Source organism: Biomphalaria glabrata, chromosome 3 (assembly GCF_947242115.1).
Source record: "Biomphalaria glabrata chromosome 3, xgBioGlab47.1, whole genome shotgun sequence".
In the NCBI taxonomy this organism is placed as follows: domain Eukaryota; kingdom Metazoa; phylum Mollusca; class Gastropoda; family Planorbidae; genus Biomphalaria; species Biomphalaria glabrata.
This window is the reverse complement of record NC_074713.1, coordinates 19122662-19145949: the sequence shown is the minus strand read 5'-3', so window position 1 is coordinate 19145949 and position 23288 is coordinate 19122662. Positions and strand designations below refer to the sequence as shown.

At 38.4% G+C, this 23288-nt stretch overlaps 3 non-coding genes across 3 annotated transcripts; all 3 read right to left on the bottom strand.

Moving 5' to 3' along the window:
• Positions 1 to 5618: 5618 nt before the first annotated feature.
• Trnac-gca (transfer RNA cysteine (anticodon GCA)) lies at positions 5619 to 5690 on the bottom strand. The gene has a single exon. It is a non-coding gene; the product is annotated as a tRNA-Cys (tRNA).
• Positions 5691 to 9965: 4275 nt separating this feature from the next.
• Trnac-gca (transfer RNA cysteine (anticodon GCA)) lies at positions 9966 to 10037 on the bottom strand. The gene has a single exon. It is a non-coding gene; the product is annotated as a tRNA-Cys (tRNA).
• A 902-nt stretch (positions 10038 to 10939) lies between these two features.
• On the bottom strand, positions 10940 to 11011 carry Trnac-gca (transfer RNA cysteine (anticodon GCA)). Its single transcript has one exon. It is a non-coding gene; the product is annotated as a tRNA-Cys (tRNA).
• Positions 11012 to 23288: the final 12277 nt, after the last annotated feature.

The following is a 23288-nucleotide window of genomic DNA, read 5'->3' as shown; positions in this document are numbered from 1 at the left end:
AGGCACAGAGACACAGAGACACTGTGTAATGAGACTGAAACAGATGGAGAATGGAGCAGCGATGTAAAAGTGAACCAGTTAGTTAAATTGGCGGACACCTGGGTGGACAGGCTTGGGGGGGGGGGGGGGGGGGAGTGCGGCCTGGGACGCACACAGATGAAAGATCTTTTATAACAGAACAGAAGATTCGTTAGTACGCTTATGAACATTATTATTACCTTTACTTATGGTAAAATAGTTTGTATTAAATAGATCTAGAGATGTATTGGAAACGTAATGATCTGTTTGTCATGAAGTGTCTGTATGTGTGTGTGTGTGTGTCTGTATGTGTGTGTGTTTCTATGGTGACTGTGGGAAGACGTTAGCGATTGGTTCTGACTGATGCTAGATAGGTGAGTGGTCCAAGTTAGGACAGACGACTCCAGATCGCTAGAGTGTCATGAAGTAATAAAGTCTACTACATTTGATCTCAGCTTGATTTTGTCTATATTATATAAGTATACGGGGGCGCGGTGGCTGAGTGTTTAAGCGTTTGGCTTCCGAATCTGGGGTCTTGGGTTCAATTCTCGGTGTAGATTGAGATTTTGAATTTCGGGATTTTTAGGGCGCCCAACTCTAATTGGTAACTAACTTTTGATGTGTAGTAACTCCCTGTATGTTTTGCTTTATGAACAATAAAATGTAATCGTTATCAACAAACATATAACAGGTTTTTAATATTTGAATAAAATTACATAACATGAGCATTAAATCAAAAAATGTTAAAGGATTTTCAACATATCCCCATACTCACTCAAGTGTAATGTTGTATCTATTCAATATCCACTCACGTCTCCGACTCTGTTTCTCTGATCATTAGCCGTTCCCTGTATTATATCCGGCAGATACAATAACTTCTTAGTCATCATAGCTCATGCATGAACTCAGTCTAAACACACACACACATATATAAGCGCACAGACACTTCATAACAACCTGAAACGTCCATGGTATTTATTGAACTAGCACAGATCCTCTGTTTCAACACACACACACACACACACACACACACACACACACACACACACAGTTTATTTTATTTCTCTGGCAACCTAGTATAAATTAAATAAATACAATTTAGAAAAACAAAACAAATGTAACTGAGATTGCTTTTTTTTTTTTTTTTAAAGTAGTTCCTATACGATTGTTTGAATATTTTTTTATATATTTAAAATGTTAACTACATAGGGTTTGTATTTTAAAAAAAAAACATTAAAATATTCAGACAGGTAATAATCATTTCTAGAACAGCAACAAAAAATATAACCATCTTTTGAAAATCAATCTACAGTAGTGGAGAATAGGTTAGATATTCATGCTCGTTGTCTTTGTGAAAATAACATCCCTTAACTTTGTACTCTTTTTTTAAGTCCACAAGAAAACTTCAACCAACACAACCCATGCACTGAAGTACCCTTAGTCCCTGGAACTCAACCGCCAGTAGACTTACTGGACAATGGCCAAAAAGAGAACAATACTATTATCAACATACGTTTAATAAGAAAAAATGATCATTGTCCAATCACTTATCCTATAATGTATCACCCCGTTTGGTACACAATGTGAAAGTTAATGCTATCTACATTTTCTTCATGTTCACAGGGGGTCACAACAACTTAGGGTTTGTCAAAAGAGTGTCTTTAAGTCAAAATTAAGTATTTGAACTGCGAAAACATAAACGTACATATACACATTTTAAACAGGATAAATTTTAAAAAGTCCGGCGGAACGGATTTTAACTTGATAAGTCCCTAAGCTCCTTGAGAAGGAGGGGGGGCATAGCTCCAGTTATTAGATTTCAGTTCAATCATCATTATTCATAACAAACTCTCTCGGACATTTTTTTTTACGGCACCAAGGTAATTGGGAGCCCTATGTTATAGTTTGTGTGGCCCATACTTAAATCTGGCTCTGGAATATCCAAAGCTTTAGCAAAGCGTAAAAACTGAATGTTATTTAGCTCTAGTAACAGTGTCTATGGGGGTAAAGTGGCCAAGTGATAAAGTGCTGACCACATGACACACTCGTTAATCACCGTAAAAAGAAACAGATGTGAGCTTTACATCACCTGCCCGATAGATCGCATGGCCTGAAAGGTGTACCTTCTAAAACTATAGAAATAATGTTCTCTGAGATATGCACGTATGAATGCGAAAATCTGTTTAAGTCTATCCGAGCTAGCATATAGACTGTGTATAGACTGTGTTTTATCTTCGCTAATAAGACACTAAAGTATGCCTAAGTTTTCATAGTCTGGTCTCTTTTCGTCAAGGGCGTAGCTAGGAATTTTCTATCGTTCGGGGGCCCCGGGAGGCTTGACCTCTTTGGGGGCCCCTGTATTTTGCGTAATATTTAATTTTAATGTAAAAAACCCCACTAATTTGGCCCCCCCCTCAAATGGCTGCCCGGGGGATTTCTCTAGTTCTCCCCCCCCCTCCTCCCACCTCCCACCTACGCCACTGCTTTTCGTTCTATTCTCCGTGTTTAGAAAATGTTCAAATCACAGACCTATATATATAGATTGTCATGTATTTATCACAGAACTATATATTCACGTAATTCATGAAATAAAGCCTTTTCCTGTTAGTTTCCACATTAAGATAATGTGTCGAAATCCTAGATCGAAATAATTCACGTCTATTGATTTTAGTCATCTTATGTACATTTAAATAGATTGATGACCTAGATCTTTTTAGATTATGTATCTAAAAATTGCAAAATAATAATTATGAGACGAGAGTAGGCCTACTCTTATTTTCGATGTTTAATGGACCTCATCCACCAATCGTAAACAAACAACATTTAGCCACGTGATAATATTGATAAAACAACGAAAAAACGTATCACGTGACAGCATTAGTGTATTACGTAATTTGTATAGAAGAGATAGAGAATCGCGTGGCTAAATAGTGTTTGTTTACGAGTGGTTAATGAGATCCATTACTAGATCTATATCTAAACATTTAATTATATGTTACATAAATTAGGGTTGAAAAAAAACAACTTTACTTCTTATAAATACTTTACAAAACAACGCCTTGTTTCAACTTTTTTACAAGTTTTTCACGACATTTTTTTTGTAGTGTTACAAGATCTCCATCTCCAGTCTAGATCTACTATATAATACGTCTATGGTAAGAACGCACAGTGTAAGAGATATGAGATAATGTTTTAGATGTCATTGCGAGGCTATGGAAAAAGTTCGCGACCTTGAGTTCAAAGGTTGTCCTAACATTAGCTTAATGTTCATGTCCCGACCTTTCCCCAAAGTTCTAAACAAGTATTTACGTGAGTAGGATCCACCAGTCGTTGTAAAACTTCCAGCGGTTAAAAAAAATTAATTATGTTAATACATGCATTATTATTAGCTCGTAATTTCATTTTCTGACCGTCCTTCTCCCACTCCACTCATTATCAACGAGCCGCCGCTGCTGAAGCTTTTAATCTTACAAATGACAAAGTTCCAGAACCTGTTTCGTCTGAGCACAAAGGTAGAACCGTGTGACGTCACAGTGTCAAGTTCAATCAAGGCTAGTGACTTCATTCTGACATGTTTGTTTCATACCGGGACATTGACCTATGGGCACTATCTCTAAACTTTTAACCTCGGTCTCGTCATCCCCCCCCCCCCATACTTACACCTTATCTATCATACAGGAGAGAAATCCACGCCCTCCCCTCCCCGGGCGCACCCTCCCCCACCTCTCCAGGGCACCCTACCTGGATATATTTATATAAACCTATTCATTTTACGGAAGTGCTTGCTTGCCCTGGGAAATCTTTGCTTACTACCCCCTCCCTTCTACCTACCTAACACTCTGTCGTGGTTTTAGCTTCCTCCTCCTCTTCACTCTCTCTCTCGCCTCTCAACGCTCCTCCTTCAACTAAATGTCAAGAGTTGCGACATAAGAAATAAATTGTTACCTCGTTTACCTGAAAGGTAAGGTTACTTCAGGTGGATCAACCCTAACAGGGCGTACTCGCACAGACAATCTCTCTTTCACGCACACACACACACACACACACACACATCTTGATGTTCCAGCGGTCCTCCAACTGGTATTTGGCCCACACTTTAATCTGAACGCGCTAGGTATCGACTAGAATTCGATCAGTTCGCACACAAACCAAACTCTTTTTTTTTTTTTTTACATCGAGCGGAAAACACAAGGTCAAGGTCAATTGATAACCTCTGCCCTTCTTACGCGTCACCTAAGTTTTTTTGAGTTAATAAAACCCAGAATTGTTTCGTGATTCTTCAAACAAAAAGTTAAATAATTTCTACGGATCCTATGGCTGTCTTAGCACTAACATTGATTTCAATGGTTTAGAAATGTGTTACCTGATGTATTCCAGACTGGTTGTCAGACGCTGTGTGAGACGCGTGCCATAGTCATTGCCACTTCCGCAAATAAAAATCTTCATAGAAGTCAAAATATGTCTCTAGACTCTAGATGAACTGATGCTATCAAAATTTTATACATAATATTAACTATTCAAAATTGTTACATACACATGTACATTCTATCGTGCTCAATCCCCTCTCTCTCTCTCTCTCTCTCTTTCTCTCTCCCTCGCTCTCCCTCGCTCTCTCTCTCTCTCTCTCTCTTTGTTCTAGACTCTTCCTAAACGCTAGGGATAGACTCAAATTTCTGAATGCTTTAAATTGTTTAACTATAAGGTATGACAGAAACTGTGATGTAAACAAAATAAATGGGGTATGTATATCTATGTATTAAACGAAAAATAATATATATATATAATAAATATATATATAAATGACACAGGGTGGAGAACACTAACCATGAGATATATCAATTATATGAAGACCCACCAATAGTGACCGAAATAAAAAAGAACAGACTACGTTGGGCAGGTCACCTTGAAAGAATGTCAGATAACAGAGGAGCGAAAATCACATACAGGCAAAAACCAAAAGGCAGGCAACCCAAAGGCAGACCCCGAATGCGATGGATTGATGAAGTAGAAGCAGATCTGCAACAGCTTGGGGTTAGGGCGTGGAAACGAAAGGCCCAGGAAAGATCTGAATTGAAGGATGTGTTGAAGCAGGCCAGAGCCCTCCATGGATGGATGATATAAATGACAAAATTAAAAAAAAAAAATTTAGCGGACACCCGGGTTTGAAACGATATGCTATCAATTAATCTAAAAGGTTAGTAAAAGCATATCTAAATATAACAAAACACATATTTAATATTTTAAATGCCAAAAATTAAAAAAAAAGAAAAATTAGGGGACACTCGGATTTGATCCAGGGACCGCTCGATCTGCAGTCTCATGCTCTACAACTGAGCTAGATCCCCAAGATACAATAATTTTATCTAACAGGTTCATAAATGAAATTGTATATCTATATATTATAAAAAATATAGGTAATGTTTTTTAATGCCAAAAATAAAAAAAAATTAATAAAACTTGTCAAATGCTGCATCACTACACTATATCCCCGACATGCTCTCTATGTATCTAACAGGTTGGTAAACGAATGCACATTGAAATTCAAATAAAAATAAATATTGGTAATATTTTTTATGCCAAAAATTAAAAAAAAAAAAAAAAGGGGACACCCGGGTTTGAACCGGGGACCTCTCGATCTGCAGTCGAATGCTCTACCGCTGAGCTATATCCCCGATATGCTATAAACTCATGTACCTTTACCTATCTCTTAGTCTGTTGGACCGTTGGGGCACCAGGCAAGATTTGTCGACCGTCTTTCTCCATTCCTCCCTTTTTTTTCCTTGTTTAGAACTTCTCTCAATGGCAGGCCTGTCCATTCTTTAATGTTGTCCTCCCATCGCTTTTTCTGTCTGCCTCTTCTTCTTTTTCCTGGGACTGTTCCCTGAAGGAAGGTCTTTGCGAGCCCCGTAGATCTTGTAATGTGGCCAAAGGTTTTAAGCTTTCGTCTTTTTACAATAGTTAGCAGGTCGTCATGGTCTACGATCGCTACAGTAATCCTGTCTCTGATTTCTTGGTTTGTGATGCGGTCTTTGAATGTGATGCCTAGGATCCTTCTGTAGCATCTCAATTCCATTGCTAGGATCCTTCTCTCAAGCTCTGCATTCAACGCCCACGATTCGCAAGCATATAAAAATGTGGCCATGACCAGAGAGCGCATCAGTCTGATTTTGGTGCCGAGGGCTAAGCCTTGTCTTTCCATATTATTTTAAGTTTTGAAAGGCCTGCTGTGGACTGTGCTATTCGGGCCAATAGTTCGGGTTTTGTTCCCTCATCTGAGACAATAGCTCCTAGTTATTTGAAGCTGTTAACACTAGTTAGCTTTTTACCTCCAATACTGATGCCTCTTATGCATTGGTCATAATTTGAGTTTTTTCGGCATTTATTTGCATGCCATATGCTGCGGAAGTCTTGTCAATGCGCATCACCAGGTCAGCTAGTTCTTCTTCTGTCCCTGCTAGGCCGTCAATGTCATCTGCGAAGCGCAAGTTAGTAATTCTTCTTCCTCCAATGCTAACAGTACCTTCATAGCCCTCGAGGGCATCTTCCATTATCCTTTCAAGGAAGATATTGAAGAGTGTTGGTGACAGTAGGCAGCCTGTCTTACTCAAACTGTGGTTTTGAACCAGTCCCCAATATTATTGTTGAAGTACACCGCACTGGTGGCATCCTTGTAGAGGTTCTGGATAACTTTGATTATGTTTTTATTGATGTTGTACTTTTCCATTGTCGCCCAGAGTGCTCCGTGCCATACTCGATCGAAAGTTTTCTTGAAATCAATAAAGACATGGAAAAAATTATCTTGGTGTTGGAGATATTTCTCACTTATGTAATCGGTTAGTAAACCAAATTATATATCTGTATATAGGTGTCCCCCTCTTTAAAGAAGCGAAAGCTTATATCAAGTATATCAATTAGTTTGGATCAGTCGTGTAAGTCGTGTAATTAAAATTGTAATAGATCTGGACTCTACTTGACCAACAATAATAAATATGGACGCTTTGAAATATTTTTTACCACTTGTTTTTGTTTAGCGCAATTTCATGCTTTTAGCTTTCTCAATACGCCATGATCCTATCACTTGTCTGGACCAGTTGAAAAGGGGTGGGAAGAAAGAACGGGGTATCTGGGTGATCGCTTTTTTAAATGTATTTATTTTTTAAAATGTGAGCAACCTTAATTCGAACTCGAGGGTTAAAGTCTTCTCAGGCCTACACGGTAACCATTCTGAACATGAACATGAAAGATTGTAGGCCTAGAGTTATCTCTTGTTTCTATTTCCTGTTTGTGTTCACTAAGCCTCAGACGACGACCTATATTAGGGACTGATTCAGCTTATACCACCACTTCAGTCAAGTACAATTTGTTTCTATTGTTCGAGATACCAAACAAAATCATTAATTGCTATAGTTAATTAACTAAGTGGTTAATTTTTTTATTATTATTATTGATTCTTGTGTTGTCAGGTAAAAGAAATAATTGTGCAAAGTTTCAGCATGATTCGAGATTGGGTGTGGGATGAAAAACGTGTACAAAACTTTTTACCTGACAGACAGACTGACAGACAGGCAGAATGAGTTGATATAAGCATTGTGAAAATAGTTACTAAAAATTTTAATGATGTTCGCGAATCTAAGTTTCAGATCAGCACTATATTTACCAGACAGACAGACTGACAGACAGGCAGAATGAGTTGATATAAGCATTGTAAAAATAGTTACTAAGAATTTTAATGATGTTCGCGAATCTAAGTTTCAGATCAGCACTATATTTTTTGGAAGATGTCGCAGCCATTGATATTTATTCTTTACTGTAAAATAAATATGAACACAGAAACACAAGAGGATCATTCTCTTCATGGCTCAAGAGTTTGGACACCAAGTAATGGAAAGATCACTCTTTTATTTCTGCAAGTCGGACGGACTAGAGTTGACCCACGTAATTTTAGAGGCGAAAAAAAAAGAGGGGCTGGGGAGAACGAGGAGTATTCACCCGTTACTAAATAGCAGGGCCGGACTTAACCATTGTGACCAAGAAGTCATGGAAAGAGAACAAGTAATCGACCCTCTATTCACCCGTCACTAAATAGCAGGGCCGAACTTAACCATTGTGGGGCCCAATGCGAAACGGATTTCGCGAGGTCCAGTTTGGGTAGGGATACGAATAATAAGTGAAAATTAAGAGTTTGTATTAGAAAATATATTCGTGTTTGTATTTTATTCATTCTTTACCACGCACAGAACTACTACAGGAGACTTGCATGTAGCGAAGTCATACAGTATATTATAAGAATTCTGTTTCCTACATAGATCACGATCAATAGCAAGAATTACCAAATGTTTCAATCTATCTACGAGAACTGTTGACCTCAAGTAATTCTTCATTATTTTGAGGCGCGAGAAGCTTCTTTCACTAGATTCCACAATTACGTGTATTGCATAATGCCTTTTTTTTATCGCGCGTAGGATTGGCGTTTTAAAATATTGAATGGCACCCCAAAATGACAATTTTGTTTATATATTTCAGGAGATTTGTATGAGTTTTCAAAAGATTTTAATAATTTCCGGATATTTCCACGAAGTTTTCGTTTATTTTACAATTTCAGGAGATTTCCAGGAGCTCCTGGTAAATCAATAAGAGGCCGCGAGAAATCTGTTATAAGTTATAAAATGTTTTAATTTAATAATTTACACATAGAATTAGCGCGGGTTCTATGAAAGTGTGGAGCCCACTGCGGTCGGATAGGTTGCTGTACCCTAAGGACAGCCCTGCAAAATAGCGGCGTTTGCTACGCCGCCTGTCGACTAGTAATTTATATTCCCCCTTATGGGGGCGAATGGTGGGGGGGGGGCGGCTTCCTTCCATAGGGGTGGGGGGAGAGAACGTATTTCAAACTGACCTATAGTCCAGAAATTTTACTAGACCTCCCCCACCCCCATTGTTATTTCTCAAAACCACACTTTCGTTATTTTCCGTACTGGTCCATTTCATGTTGGAGTGTTCAGATGTCATGTATCTGAAATGAACTGAGATTCACATGACTTGTCATATATCTTCTGTACATTAGTGATCTAAAGGTCCATCATTGTTGTCCCTTCTCTTACAGGTCATCTTCATATTATGCAAGGTCCAGTGTAGGTTAATATCGCTACACATCCACTGTTATCATCAACCAAATGTAAATGTGTTTGTGGAATGGACACTGGCCAAGATACAACAGACAGAGGAAACTCTGATTAGACCAAAGTAAAAACACGTCTATTTTGGGACACGATGCCCTTGTCGTCTGCAAACAAACGAAAAGGAAAAAAAATGAACATAAATATAGTTCACTTGGTTGTTCAGCCCATGCTTAAGCTAATCTTCAGATAGTTCTGTACAACAATCTTGCTACAAATTCTGACCCTAAGCAAGGCCGGCTTATACTTAGAAAAACAAAGCCAGCAGCCAAAAACTAAAAAAATAAAAAATAAAAAAAAAAAACATATGTTTAAATTACTTCCTTAAAGTTTGTTTTTTTTCAAACCTCTTTCAAACTCTGTTATCTGTTTTAAAGTGTAACAAAATTGTTAGTATACTTTTGGATAATCAATAGGTCAATGGCTAATTTCAACATGTTAACAAGTATATGAAGATTGTGAAAGGTCAAACTGATGGCATATTTCTAAAGATAAAGTGTAAAAAATAAATAAACGTAATCTTGTTTCGCTGCACAGCACACTTTTGTATTCCAACTTTTATACCAGAAAATGTATTACTATTGTAGATGAAAGACACGATCGATTGTCGTTAGAAATCATTAACACAGACCACTCCCAAACAATGATTGGTAATAACAAAATAAGTGTTGTAGACTTTAAAAAAAAGAAACATATTGCTATAAATAGATGGAATCTTTTAGAAATGCAAATATGAAATGTAAAAATATGATTAAAACAAAAAAAAAATAAAGGGGACACCCGGGTTTGAACCGGGGACCTCTCGATCTGCAGTCGAATGCTCTACCACTGAGCTATATCCCCATTAAGGATTATGTGTTAAGCATAATTAAATAGACTTTTCCAAGACTGCATATGCAATGATAGTTTTAAAAAATGTTCTCGTGGTGAAAAAACAAAACTATAAATTCGACATTGACGCTAATGCTACCAGGTGACCACCAAACCCACACTCTATCCTTAGGTAGCTACGCTCCTGTGTTTCTTTGAATGTTTTAGTTCGCCTGTATGAATCAATATGTTCGCAGCGCTCCAATAGTTCGATAAATCAATAGTTTGAGACTTATTCAAACCTTACCGTGACCTTTGGATCAATATTCATGTAACCCCATCTCAAACTTCTATATCAAACATTCCATATTTAGATCCTCACATAGCAACAGGCTTAAACAGGCTCATGACGCCAAAAATATCCTCCTTATGACGTCACTTCAACAGAATGGTTATTTGTTTTGACTTGTGTACCATTTAGTTTTCAATCCCTCTACGTCGAAGTTCTCTGGATCGATAACTAAATGTATTTCTGTGATTAGGTCTTTTATCTTTCATCGCGGCCATTTTCTACACTACAATATCTCTAAAATACATAAACATTCTTTCTAATGTTTCTGGTCATGAGGTCTGCACTTCGGGCTTTTGTTGTGAAGGTCTCAAGTTCGAATCTCGCCCGCTTGTATCCTCTTTGGTCATGCAGGACATTTGGGCTAGGACTTAGTAATCTTCTGTGGTATGTACACGGCTGAAACGTGAAAGTTAACCATTTCTATAGAAATATTTTTTTAAAAAAGCAGCTTTCAACTGAAATTGCCCTTTGTCAAACATGAAATAAAATATCTTTGGAAAATAAAAATAAAAATATTGGAATTTTACAAAATGAATAAAATATCAAAATAGTTTTTAAATGTTAAAAACGAAAAAAAAAAAAAAGGGGACACCCGGGTTTGAACCGGGGACCTCTCGATCTGCAGTCGAATGCTCTACCACTGAGCTATATCCCCTACACCTCATATGATAGTGCAAACTATATGTAATGTCTTATTTTTTTTTTTTTTTTTAAGTTTTTGATAAGATTTATGAGGTAACAGGTTTTATTGTTTAGCTGCAACATATGTTACTAAGAAGGAAAAAAATCTGGGGATTTCTTTCACTCTAAATATTTCTTATGTTGCCCTAAACAGTATTTTAAACGAAAGACAGAAGTAGAATGTAAATAAATGACGCTCGTTTATTTATAGACCATCGGGGAACTCTTAGAATGTGCTTTGACACTGTTACCCCTTAATTTCGGTGGCCGGCCTCTAGCTGTGGAGACTGAGTGAAGAGGGCTAACAGTTCCAGTCCAACAATGAAACATTACTTTTATTTACCAGTCACTCTATGGATTCTTATGTTGGTCATCATGTAGGTCAGCGCCCCTTATTATTCGCTCGACCAATTACTTTTCTATAGTTTGTTGGGCCAATAGGGCCATCATGAGCCATCATAATTGGACATAATTAATCTGCCAACTAACTCTTATTGTTCTCCCGTTTCCTGCTAATCTCTGCGCAGCGGTCATTGCGTAGTAATACAAACGTCCGGCAAAAGGAAAACAGGTCCTCCTTTTTTGAGTCGTGTACCACGTCTGGCTGGCATTACTGTAAATTGTCTAAATGTCCAGCTTTTACTCAATTTTTTTTTTTTACTTTATGGCCTATAATTTAGAGGTGATAGATATGTATTCTAGATGGAACTCACAGGTTTACGTATGGAAGAAAATGTTTATTTATTTTTTGTACAATCTACTTCACAACCAGGTGGTCGCTTTATTCCAGATTGTTTCAAAGAAATCTATTTCAGAAAACTTCTCGTGGTCTGGGATTTTATTTTTAACTTCCTGGTGATGCCAACTTTGAAAGTGCGTTTCACTCATCAACGCACAGTGGGCAACTGAGAACAAGCGGTTGGGTATTTGTTTAAAGTTACACATTAAATTTGTCCTTCTTTCAAGGGTTCGTAGTTTTCTTTTTTTCCTACTCTCTCTCTCTCTCTCTCTCTCTCTCTCTCTCTCTCTCTCTGTGTGTGTGTGTAGGTCTGGTATTCATGTCCTTTTCTTTTTGTTCTCTGTGTGTGTGTGTGTTTGCAGGTCTGGTATTCATGTCCTTTTCTTTTTGTTCTCTGTGTGTGTTTGTGTGTTTGTAGGTCTGGTATTCATGTCCTTTTCTTTTTGTTCTCTGTGTGTGTTTGTGTGTGTGTGTGTTGGTCTATGGAAATATTCTGGAAATTATTGAGTGCAGAGAGTAAGGTCACCTCACAATGCTAACAAATATTTGATTTGTGCAGAAATCTTGTCCATTAACAGAGAATGAATGTTTTCATCAACTGCGTACATTTTCAGTGATAGAAAAACAAATATATGAAAGAGTTCCATGCACCAAGGCTAATCTATAACTAGCAAGCTTTTTTGGTGTTTTTGGTGTACAAAATACGGAAGTATTGATAAATGAAATAGTTCTATAAACCATAGAGCACTTTCCAGCACTTCAGATTTAAATTTCTCATCACGTTCACTTGGTTTTTATTTCGTAGTTGGCAACACTGGTCTTTCACTATGGCGTCCTTGAGGTGTTTTTTTTTAGTCAATTATTTCGAAATTTCGCCCGATCTTCGTCTTTTCCTTTTCTGACGTTTTTCTTGGAGTTCCATTATATTGCCACGACATTCCTTCATATCGTTCTGTATTCTATTTGCTTCACTTACTGAATTGTATTACTGAAATAACGTAGACGGGATCTTTAAATATTACAGTGTAAAGAAAGAGCTGATTACTGTAATTAGCTGTAAGTTTGAAAACCTCCAATAATTTATGCATGGTTTTCTATTATGTTGTTAGATTTTAGGACACTTATTTTGTTGTCCAACGCTACGGCTAATGAGAAAACAAAGCAAAAGATCTACATTGTCACATTGGTGAACCAACTAAAGATCACAGTGCGTGAACCAACTAAAGATCACGGTGCGTGAACCATTGAATAAGTGAAGGATCATTCCTTGCTTAACAATCCAGAGGGTCACCTGCCGTGTAGTAGACCACAGTACCTGGCCTCTTATCTGATGGTGTGACACTGTCTCATGACCCAGACTCGCTACACTTCACATTCTTACAAATAATCACCACATTTTTACCCACAACTTACGGGCACAAGGAAGCAGCCTCTATACATAGTCTAGGTGTATCAGTTAGATCACTTGCAGCTATAAAAATGCATACATTCTTCCCTCTTTTCACTGTTTTGAATGAGCTATACTGAAGAAATGACTACCACGTTAGCTGAAGATATTAATTCACGTTAGCTTAAGATATTACTTCACGTTAGCTGAAGATATAACTTCACGTTAATACTTTATTAATGCTTCTTTAAGTTGCATTCTCTTATGCTAAGTATTGGACAATGTCCTCTATGACGAAAAACTATAAATAGATCACTTGTTGGTGTATCCGGTGCACAGAATAAAGGAAGTGTTGATAAACTATGTTTTTTTTTATTATATAATAATGTGTGTGCACCATATATAGCACTTCTATATCAATTAGAGAGTAGCCGATTTCATAAAGTCCAGTTGGCACTATTAAAGTTCAATTGAAAGTCCTTTATAGTTTAACTTCAAAATCCCCAAAGTGTATGAACACAAGGGAGCTAATTTGATTGTAAAAACAAACGTCAAAGGTTACAGATACAGGTCCAGAGTTGTGCCTCCTAGCTCACTCTTTTTTTTTTTTTCATTTTTGTTCTCTTCCACAGCTCCGTGGTCATTTTAAAAGGGGGGGGGGCAGGCAGTACTCGAGTAAATGGGAGTGTACATCGACATTTGATGCCTTACCTAAGTAAATGGGAGTGTACATCGACATTTGATGCCTTACCCAAGTAAAGGGAATGTACATCGACATTTGATGCCTTACCTAAGTAAAGGGAATGTACATCGACATTTGATGCCTTACCCAAGTAAAGGGAATGTACATCGACATTTGATGCCTTACCCAAGTAAAGGGAATGTACATCGACATTTGATGCCTTACCTAAGTAAATGGGAGTGTACATCGACATTTGATGCCTTACCCAAGTAAAGGGAATGTACATCGACATTTGATGCCTTACCCAAGTAAAGGGAATGTACATCGACATTTGATGCCTTACCCAAGTAAAGGGAATGTACATCGACATTTGATGCCTTACCTAAGTAAAAGGAATGTACATCGACATTTGATGCATTACCGAAGTAAATGGGAGTTTACATCGACATTTGATGCCTTACCTAAGTAAAAGGAATGTACATCGACATTTGATGCATTACCTAAGTAAAAGGAATGTACATCGACATTGTATGCATTACCGAAGTAAATGGGAGTTTACATCGACATTTGATGCCTTACCTAAGTAAAGAGAATGTACATCGACATTTGATGCCTTACCTAAGTAAAAGGAATGTACATCGACATTTGATGCATTACCGAAGTAAATGGGAGTTTACATCGACATTTGATGCCTTACCTAAGTAAAAGGAATGTACATCGACATTTGATGCCTTACCTAAGTAAAAGGAATGTACATCGACATTTGATGCATTACCGAAGTAAATGGGAGTTTACATCGACATTTGATGCCTTACCTAAGTAAAGAGAATGTACATCGACATTTGATGCATTACCGAAGTAAATGGGAGTTTACATCGACATTTGATGCCTTACCTAAGTAAATGGGAGTGTACATCGACATTTGATGCATTACCGAAGTAAATGGGAGTTTACATCGACATTTGATGCCTTACCTAAGTAAAGAGAATGTACATCGACATTTGATGCATTACCGAAGTAAATGGGAGTTTACATCGACATTTGATGCCTTACCTAAGTAAAGAGAATGTACATCGACATTTGATGCATTACCGAAGTAAAGGGAATGTACATCGACATTTGATGCCTTACCTAAGTAAAGGGAATGTACATCGACATTTGATGCCTTACCTAAGTAAATGGGAGTGTACATCGACATTTGATGCCTTACCTAAGTAAATGGGAGTGTACATCGACATTTGATGCCTTACCTAAGTAAAGAGAATGTACATCGACATTTGATGCATTACCGAAGTAAATGGGAGTGTACATCGACATTTGATGCCTTACCTAAGTAAAGAGAATGTACATCGACATTTGATGCATTACCGAAGTAAATGGGAGTGTACATCGACATTTGATGTCTTACCTAAGTAAAGGGAGTGTACATCGACATTAGCCTGCCTCAGAACAAACCCACAAGGTTTAAATTAATCAAGAAAACTTTTTTTCCTTCACTGTCCTTGCCAGAGTCATCACATGACATGATCGGTTATAATGTTCTGTATGTGTATTTGCATGCATGTTGACCCAAGTGTGTGCGCGCGAGTATATACATTCAATGAAAGGGCCAGTTTATCTATCGGTCAATGACCCAGTGAACTTTTTTTTTATGGAGCGTAATCTTGACCAGACCTGAGGCCCACATATTTATTGGCCCTATTAAATAGGCCACTTCAGTTATACACACAGCTTATATAACTTAAGAGTAGTGACAAGAGAGGATAACCCAGTAGCAAAATGTTTCAATAAGCGCGGGCGTGTCCGTAGACCGAAATTAGAAGGGGTACAGGCTGGGCGAAGTTGTCGTAGGGCGGCGATTTCAGGTTGCTCATTTACGACACACAAAAAAACAACAATTAATTACTTATTAACAATAACAGTGTCACATGGTGTGTGTGTCAGGTTTGACAGTCACAAGTGTCTAAAGAAAACATTTTTTAAAATTCTAGTTGCTTCGAGATTCTACACAAAAGAGTAAATAATGTAGGGGTAGATAATTAGAGATGAAAAAATACAGTGTTTAGGTTCCATTACTAGAACTTTTCTTTGTAAAACTATAAATATGACAAGCTTTTAATGAGGATCAATACAGTTTGTTAGTTATAAACTTTAAGTCAAGTCTACTCTTGTGCGTAAATTATCAATATGCAGTCATAAAATATAATAGACGTATTGCTTGATCTATGGCGTGGGCTGAATATATTCTTGGTTACTACCTCAGAAATGTTGGAAACATTGTTCTTACAATTGAATTGTCTCAAAATATTATTTTGTTTGGTAATTCCAAATATTTATAATAATGAGGCTTGTCTCTGAAGATTATTGAGGAATACCTTGAAGTCAAAAGCTACGTTCAGTTGTTTTTTTAATAAACAATTATTTAAATTTTATGATATTACTGCACTAAGAATTTAGTGCTTCTACAATGGTTTAGTAATCTTTTTTTGGACTAGCTGTCTAGAGCAGTGATGCCCAAAATACGGCCCGCGGGCCACGTCCGGCCCGCGATATGAATCGATCCGGCCCGCCGAAGTGTTGGCACAATGTGTAGAAAATCCCCTTTCAAAAAAAAAAAAACGTTTGAATTTTTTTCCCTTCTTTAGAGTAAATAGATTGGCACCGGTAATTATCCAACATACCCGGTGTTTTCTTTTTTTTTTTTTGTTTTTTAAAGAGTGGATAGTTTTAAAGAACATAATATTAAACAGCTTTATGAAACTAAACACATTAATACAGGTGGCATTCCAGGTTTGAGACGCGATTGTAAAATACACCTAAGTTGGAGGATTTATGAAAATATTTACCAAATAGAAAATTAGTCGGCTGTAAGGTTAGCTACAGTGTTGTTGACATTGTAAGTAGAGACACGAAGCCATTTTCCGACGGCGAATGCATAAAAAGTGCTTGCTAGCAATGATGGAAGAAATGAATCCTGAAAAGAAGAATACTATTGAAGCCGTCAGCCTTTCTCATAACAATTACAAGGCGAGTGAAAGATATGATTAAAATTCTCCATTCAAAACTAACAGACAAACCAGATTTCGAAATGTTTTCTGTTACCACTGACGAGTTTACCGACATATCTGATAACGCCCACAATCTTGGTATTTATTCACGGTTTAAGCAGCAGTTTTGAAATCAGAGAAGTTAGTAGCTATGAGGAGCATGCGAAGTCCCGTCAAAGTAGTTGTAACCAACACAGAGGATCTTTCTCTTGCTTGGGAGAAATTAGTGGGAGTGACTACTGATGGTGCAACAAGTATGGTTGACAGCAAGAGTTATTGGATAATTAACAGCCACCAAGTGTGAGGGCAAACCTTTGCAGTGAGAATCCTCCGGAACCCGTGTAATGTACTCACCTCACGTAGGAACATCTAGAAATTTCGGAACCCGTGTAATGTACTCACCTCACGTAGAAACATCTCGACATTTCGGAGCCAGTGCTCATCTCGTGCAGCGTATAGTTCAAAGTTGGTTTAGGATAAACTTCTCATGAATTCATGTAACTACTAGAGTCACGGGTTTCTAATACGAATGGTTCACTGTCTATTTCCTTTTTTTTTACTTTTTGTTGATGTGGCCCGCGACACGAAGGTCGGAAATTAAAATGGCCCGCCGGCCGAATAAGGTTGAGCATCTCAGCATGAACGTATATCGACAAGTCCATAACATACCTTTAATAATCTGAATAATGGTTTAGTTCCATCTCAAATTATGAGTCCAAATTCTGTAACTGTTTTAGACTGACTAGTCGATAGGCATTGGAGTCATTAATAATTAATTTAAAAAAAACATAGGTGATAAAATATTCCACAATGTGAGAACACTGGCAAGATCTCATCATCACTGTCATGTGGTCCCGTCTGGAGCATAGACCACAAACAAGCTTCCTCCAGGCGTCCCGGTTCTGGGCGAGTCTCTACAACTATCCCGTCTTGACCAACCGATGGGCATCTGCTTCCCAATCTCGATGCCATATTTGTCCTTTTTCCTTGAAGGTTCCAGGTGAGGACTGTCTTGCGATGTTAGATGCAGGCTTGCGAAGGGTGTGGCCTATCCAATGCCAGCGACTCTGACGGATATCTACTCCAATGGGCCGCTGCTTTGTTCTTTAAAATGGTTAGAATTATTACCAAAAGCAACGTCATGCCTTACACTTGAAATAGTGTTCATCTTAATATTAAAAGACAGTTTCAAGGTCCATTCTATTGTTTACCTTAGCAACACAGACTATGAGAATGTTATCGTTTGGTTCCAGGTGAAATTGAGCATACTTCCTGTAGTGACGTAGTACACATACTCACACACAAACACAATTAAGCAACTACTAATCACGCCTGTTGAGTGTAAGTCAACAGAAATGAGAAAAAGGGAGGGGGGGGGGTTAAACTCCTTTATGTCAACCATTTAATGGATGCAGCGTGTCGGTAAGGTCCGTAGCCTTTGACCTTTCCGACTCAAGCCATTCCTTTATCTAATCCTTTAATTTGAAAAGAAAAAAAAAGGTGGTGAAGTGTATGCATTAAAGACAAGGTCACGAAGAGGTAGGTGCGAGGTCATGTTTGGCTGACCTAAAGGCAGCACTTGTTCACCTCTTTGTTGTAGGTCCAGCTATCGCCATTGCGCGAAAAAAAAGAAGTCCTTAAAAAATTCTCTGATGTCAGTACTACTACCTAATGATCTTGTTTTTGTTCAATAGACAGACAGACAGACAGACATGTCTTAGATTGAAAACTTGGAGACATTTCTCTTTATGTCACAGTCTTTAAGTCTTTACCGAACTTATATCAAGTCACTCCGTCTGTCTGTATGTCTGGTTAAAATCTTGTACATGTTATTTCTCCCACTACCCATTATCGGATCAAGTTGAAACTTTGCAAAATGATTCATTGTTGATGATAACACATGAATCAATGAAAAATAAATCTTTTTGATAATTAATTAGACGTAATTAATTAATTTTGTTGATATGGAAAATGTACTGTGACAATAATCACAACAATGTACAGAATTAAGTCGTTCTTTAAACATTTTTAACTAACTATAGCAGGGGTTCTCCACCTGTGGGTCTATTGACGATTTGCCAGGGGTCGTCAGAGACCATCTAAAAAATGAATAGTTTTGTCTATTCTTCTATTGTTGTGTGTCTAAGCGGGGGGGGGGGGGGGGGTCGCGGCAGAGTGTGGGATTGTACAGAGGGGTCGCCGAGCTTAAAAGGTTGAGAACCGCCTAACTATAGACTAATAAAATCTCATATTTTTGTAAGCACTTGATTAGCTCAGTGGCAAAGCACGTCGGCCTTCCTCTTGGAGGCTTGACTTTCCAATTCAGACTTGATTTTTTTGTTGTTTTTTTACCTCGCTTATATCAAAGTGTGAATGAGACTCTTGTCAACAAACATGCAAGACAGCAGACGCGTGAAAGTCGCAAGACCAGGAGAGTAACTTAGACAATTGTGTACAGTTGTACTTACGCCTTACTTATCTCAACAAGTTCCATTCCCAAATAAAGGTCAACCGAAATCAAAAAATTAAGATGACAAAACACATACACTGACTTAATGTTGTACTTTCGGATCACACGGTTACAAGGATAAGATTCACCAAACGTTTTATCCATTTCGGACAACAAACCTGTTCAATATGGCGAGTACACGGTCAAGTTTTGAGTCATTAAAAATTAATTTGAATGCTTTAAAATAATTTATATTATATGCAATTTCAATTCATAGAGACTATGCGAGTTTTTTTTAAATTAGCTTGTTCTTTTTAAGTAATTATATTTGGTTACAACTTACAATGCCCTATATCAATACTTGTATAATATTGTAAGTGTTTACATATATAAATATTTCTATGTTATTTATCTAGTGTCTGGCTTTTTTTTTTTCTTTTTTTAATTTATGTATTATTCTGTCTGTTTTATGAGAAATACGCATGCCCTTTAGAAAGTTCAAGACCAAAATAATATGTTGAGTTTTAGAATACGGTTGTTAGAAGAAAAATAAATCCTAAGGAATATCAGGGTTTGAACGAGAGAGCTTTCGTGTATAGTCTTGTATTTGAGTGTGCTGTGATGTTTTATTGTACTAAACTAACGTGGTCATTATGTTCCCAAACGTCCATTACAGCGAATCGTTTGGTCAACCTCCCCCCGTCACCCTTACCCTGTGGGTCTTCATTTGTTTTTTACTCCACATGAGTTGTGAATAGCCAGTGAGCAGATTAGGCCACCAGGGGGCGTGCGCTCTGTACATGTTGCGGGATTACGTCCTCTCTCATTTATTCATCCTGACACTTCAGTGTGAGGGTGTGTGTGGGGGGGGGGGGTCTGAGGAGGAGGAGTGGGATCATCTTTTCATTTTTTTTTAAAGCAACACATCATCTCTTAAGTCTTGGGGGGACATTACAATGGGGAGGTGGAGGCATTTAGATAGTGTGTGTGTGTGTGTATATACATATGTACTTGGGTGTGTGTATGTGATGATGGTTTGAGTGGGTTAAGGAGAGGAGGAGGGGGGAGGCTCGGAGAGATTGATAGAAGTGGACAAGAGAGGGGAAGACAAACAGTCAGAGGACTGTCATGGGGTTTGATTAGATTTGACTTAAAAGGACCAGGCGTGGCTCACATCCACGGGCAGAGAGTTACTGCTCTATGGATTAGAGCGAGTAGCGAAAAGAATTGAGTCCGCTGACCATTGAAATAACTATGATAAAAAACAGAGGGGCTGAGATGGATGGACGAGCGATGCGAAAATAATGAAAATTACATGTCGACCATCTCCCCCCCCCCCCATCCCGGCCCTTGTTCTTCTCCGTTTTTTTTTTTTTTTTTATAGTTTTACTGTGACGGAATGGCCGTGACCAGTAAGAAAAAGAAAAGAAAAATGATAACAAAAAAAAAAGTACGCGCACACAGACTGACAATGACCAACTGGACCCAGTAGCCAACGTCCATTCAACCACAGCAGTGACCATAATAGGAGAGCCAGTTTGGAAGGACAATCAGGTAGTCATGGGCTCACCTTTCCATGCGATCTGCCGTCACAATACAAGAGAAAAGAATACTAAAAAAAACGCTGCTTTGAGAGAGAGAGAGAGAGAGAGAGTGAGAGAGAGAGAGAGAGAGAGAGAGGTGAAGGTCATACAGGTTTAATAAAAGAAGAAAACGGTGTAAAGAAATACCTTCAGTTGAAAAGGGGGGGGGGGGGGTGATAAAGAGAGATAACTAAAAAAAAAATTGAATAAAAAGGGGAGGTCACTCAAGCAATAAGCGAGACTGACCATAAAAAATGTAAGGTGCTTTAAAAAGAGTGACCCCTATGTGGTGGTAACACGCACCTGGAGTTGACCTAATCCCGAGGTCAGCTACAACTTGGTGACCGTGTTGGACAGAAGAGTGTCATGGTTTGGGTTTTATTAGCGGACAGTCGACAGTCGTCAGTGTGTCTCATCCACCGGCCCGCCCCCTCCTCTTGTGTTGCTTTGTTCACATAACAGTTGAAAATATGAAGGCATGAAAAATGTAACCGCTTTGTATTTTCTGGTGGTCATTCTACAATTGGAAAGATAAGCAGCTGGGAGTTATTGTATTCTATTGGTGGGGGGGGGGGGAGGTCGGGACCAGAAGATGAATACAACACGCGGAAAGACAAACAATGGAGTGGGGAGGTCAGTTAGGATACATTCTTTTCACATTTTGTCTCCAGGACATCCTTGATGAAAGATGACCTCTGTCCAAACGAAATAACTTGAGCATAATACAAACCTAGCGCTTATCTGGAACGGAGTGTCCAAGTCTTTGATTTTCATTGGACAGTTCTTTTTTTTTTTTTCCTTAGACTCCTTGGCCCCTTATTTTCACGCCCCTGACTATATCCTAGACCACACCACACCTTAGTGGACATTTGGTACTGTTACCTGGCAGCATTTGGGACATGAGGATAAGCCGGAGCGGGGAGAATTCGGAGGGGGGGGGGGGAATCGAAAAATGCATTGGTTTATAAATAGATCAAACACTAGAATCTAGGGGTAGATAAATCAATAGAATCTAAAAGTAGATAATTTAACAGAATCTTGGAGTGAAAAAAATACTATGGAATCTAGTGTTAGATAATACAATAGAATTTAGGGTTTGATGATTCAATAGAATATAGGGGCAGTGGCGTAGCATCAATGGCGCGAATGGGTTCATTACGCTTGGGCCCATGCATCAAGGCCAGTTGGAGCCCACATTATAACTTAGGCAGAACATTTGTTTGTTCATTTGAAACACTTTGAAGCAGTTTAACTCTGTTAGGAAGTTGTAAGAACATTACCTATGACACACTATTACTTATATGCAGTCCTATCTGAATCAAACGTTATGACATAATTACTTTTTTAAGAAAAAGGTTTGATCTTTACATTGGAATGTCTTTACTTTTAGTTTACTCATTTTTTGTCACACACTAAATGTGTCTTATTGGCTGGAGAGGAGCCCATCAAGATGTTCTTGAACCCGGAGTACTAGTGTGATATTTACTTGCGTAGAAGGCAGTGGTTACGTCCTATAGTCCTCGCAGTATTGGTGTGATATTTACTTGTGTAGCAGGCAATGGTTACTTCCTATAGTCCTCGCAGTATTGGTGTGATATTTACTTGTGTAGCAGGCAATGGTTACGTCCTATAGTCCTCGCAGTACTGGTGTGATATTTACTTGTGTAGCAGGCAGTGGTTACGTCCTATAGTCCTCGCAGTATTGGTGTGATATTTACTTGTGTAGCAGGCAGTGGTTACGTCCTATAGTCCTCGCAGTATTGGTGTGATATTTACTTGTGTAGCAGGCAGTGGTTACGTCCTATAGTCCTCGCAGTACTGGTGTGATATTTACTTGTGTAGCAGGCAGTGGTTACGTCCTATAGTCCTCGCAGTACTGGTGTGATATTTACTTGTGTAGCAGGCAGTGGTTACGTCCTATAGTCCTCGCAGTATTGGTGTGATATTTACTTGTGTAGCAGGCAGTGGTTACGTCCTATAGTCCTCGCAGTACTGGTGTGATATTTACTTGTGTAGCAGGCAATGGTTACGTCCTATAGTCCTCGCAGTACTGGTGTGATATTTACTTGTGTAGCAGGCAGTGGTTACGTCCTATAGTCCTCGCAGTATTGGTGTGATATTTACTTGTGTAGCAGGCAGTGGTTACGTCCTATAGTCCTCGCAGTATTGGTGTGATATTTACTTGTGTAGCAGGCAGTGGTTACGTCCTATAGTCCTCGCAGTACTGGTGTGTTGTTTACTTGTGTAGCAGGCAGTGGTTACGTCCTATAGTCCTCGCAGTACTGGTGTGATATTTACTTGTGTAGCAGGCAGTGGTTACGTCCTATAGTCCTCGCAGTATTGGTGTGATATTTACTTGTGTAG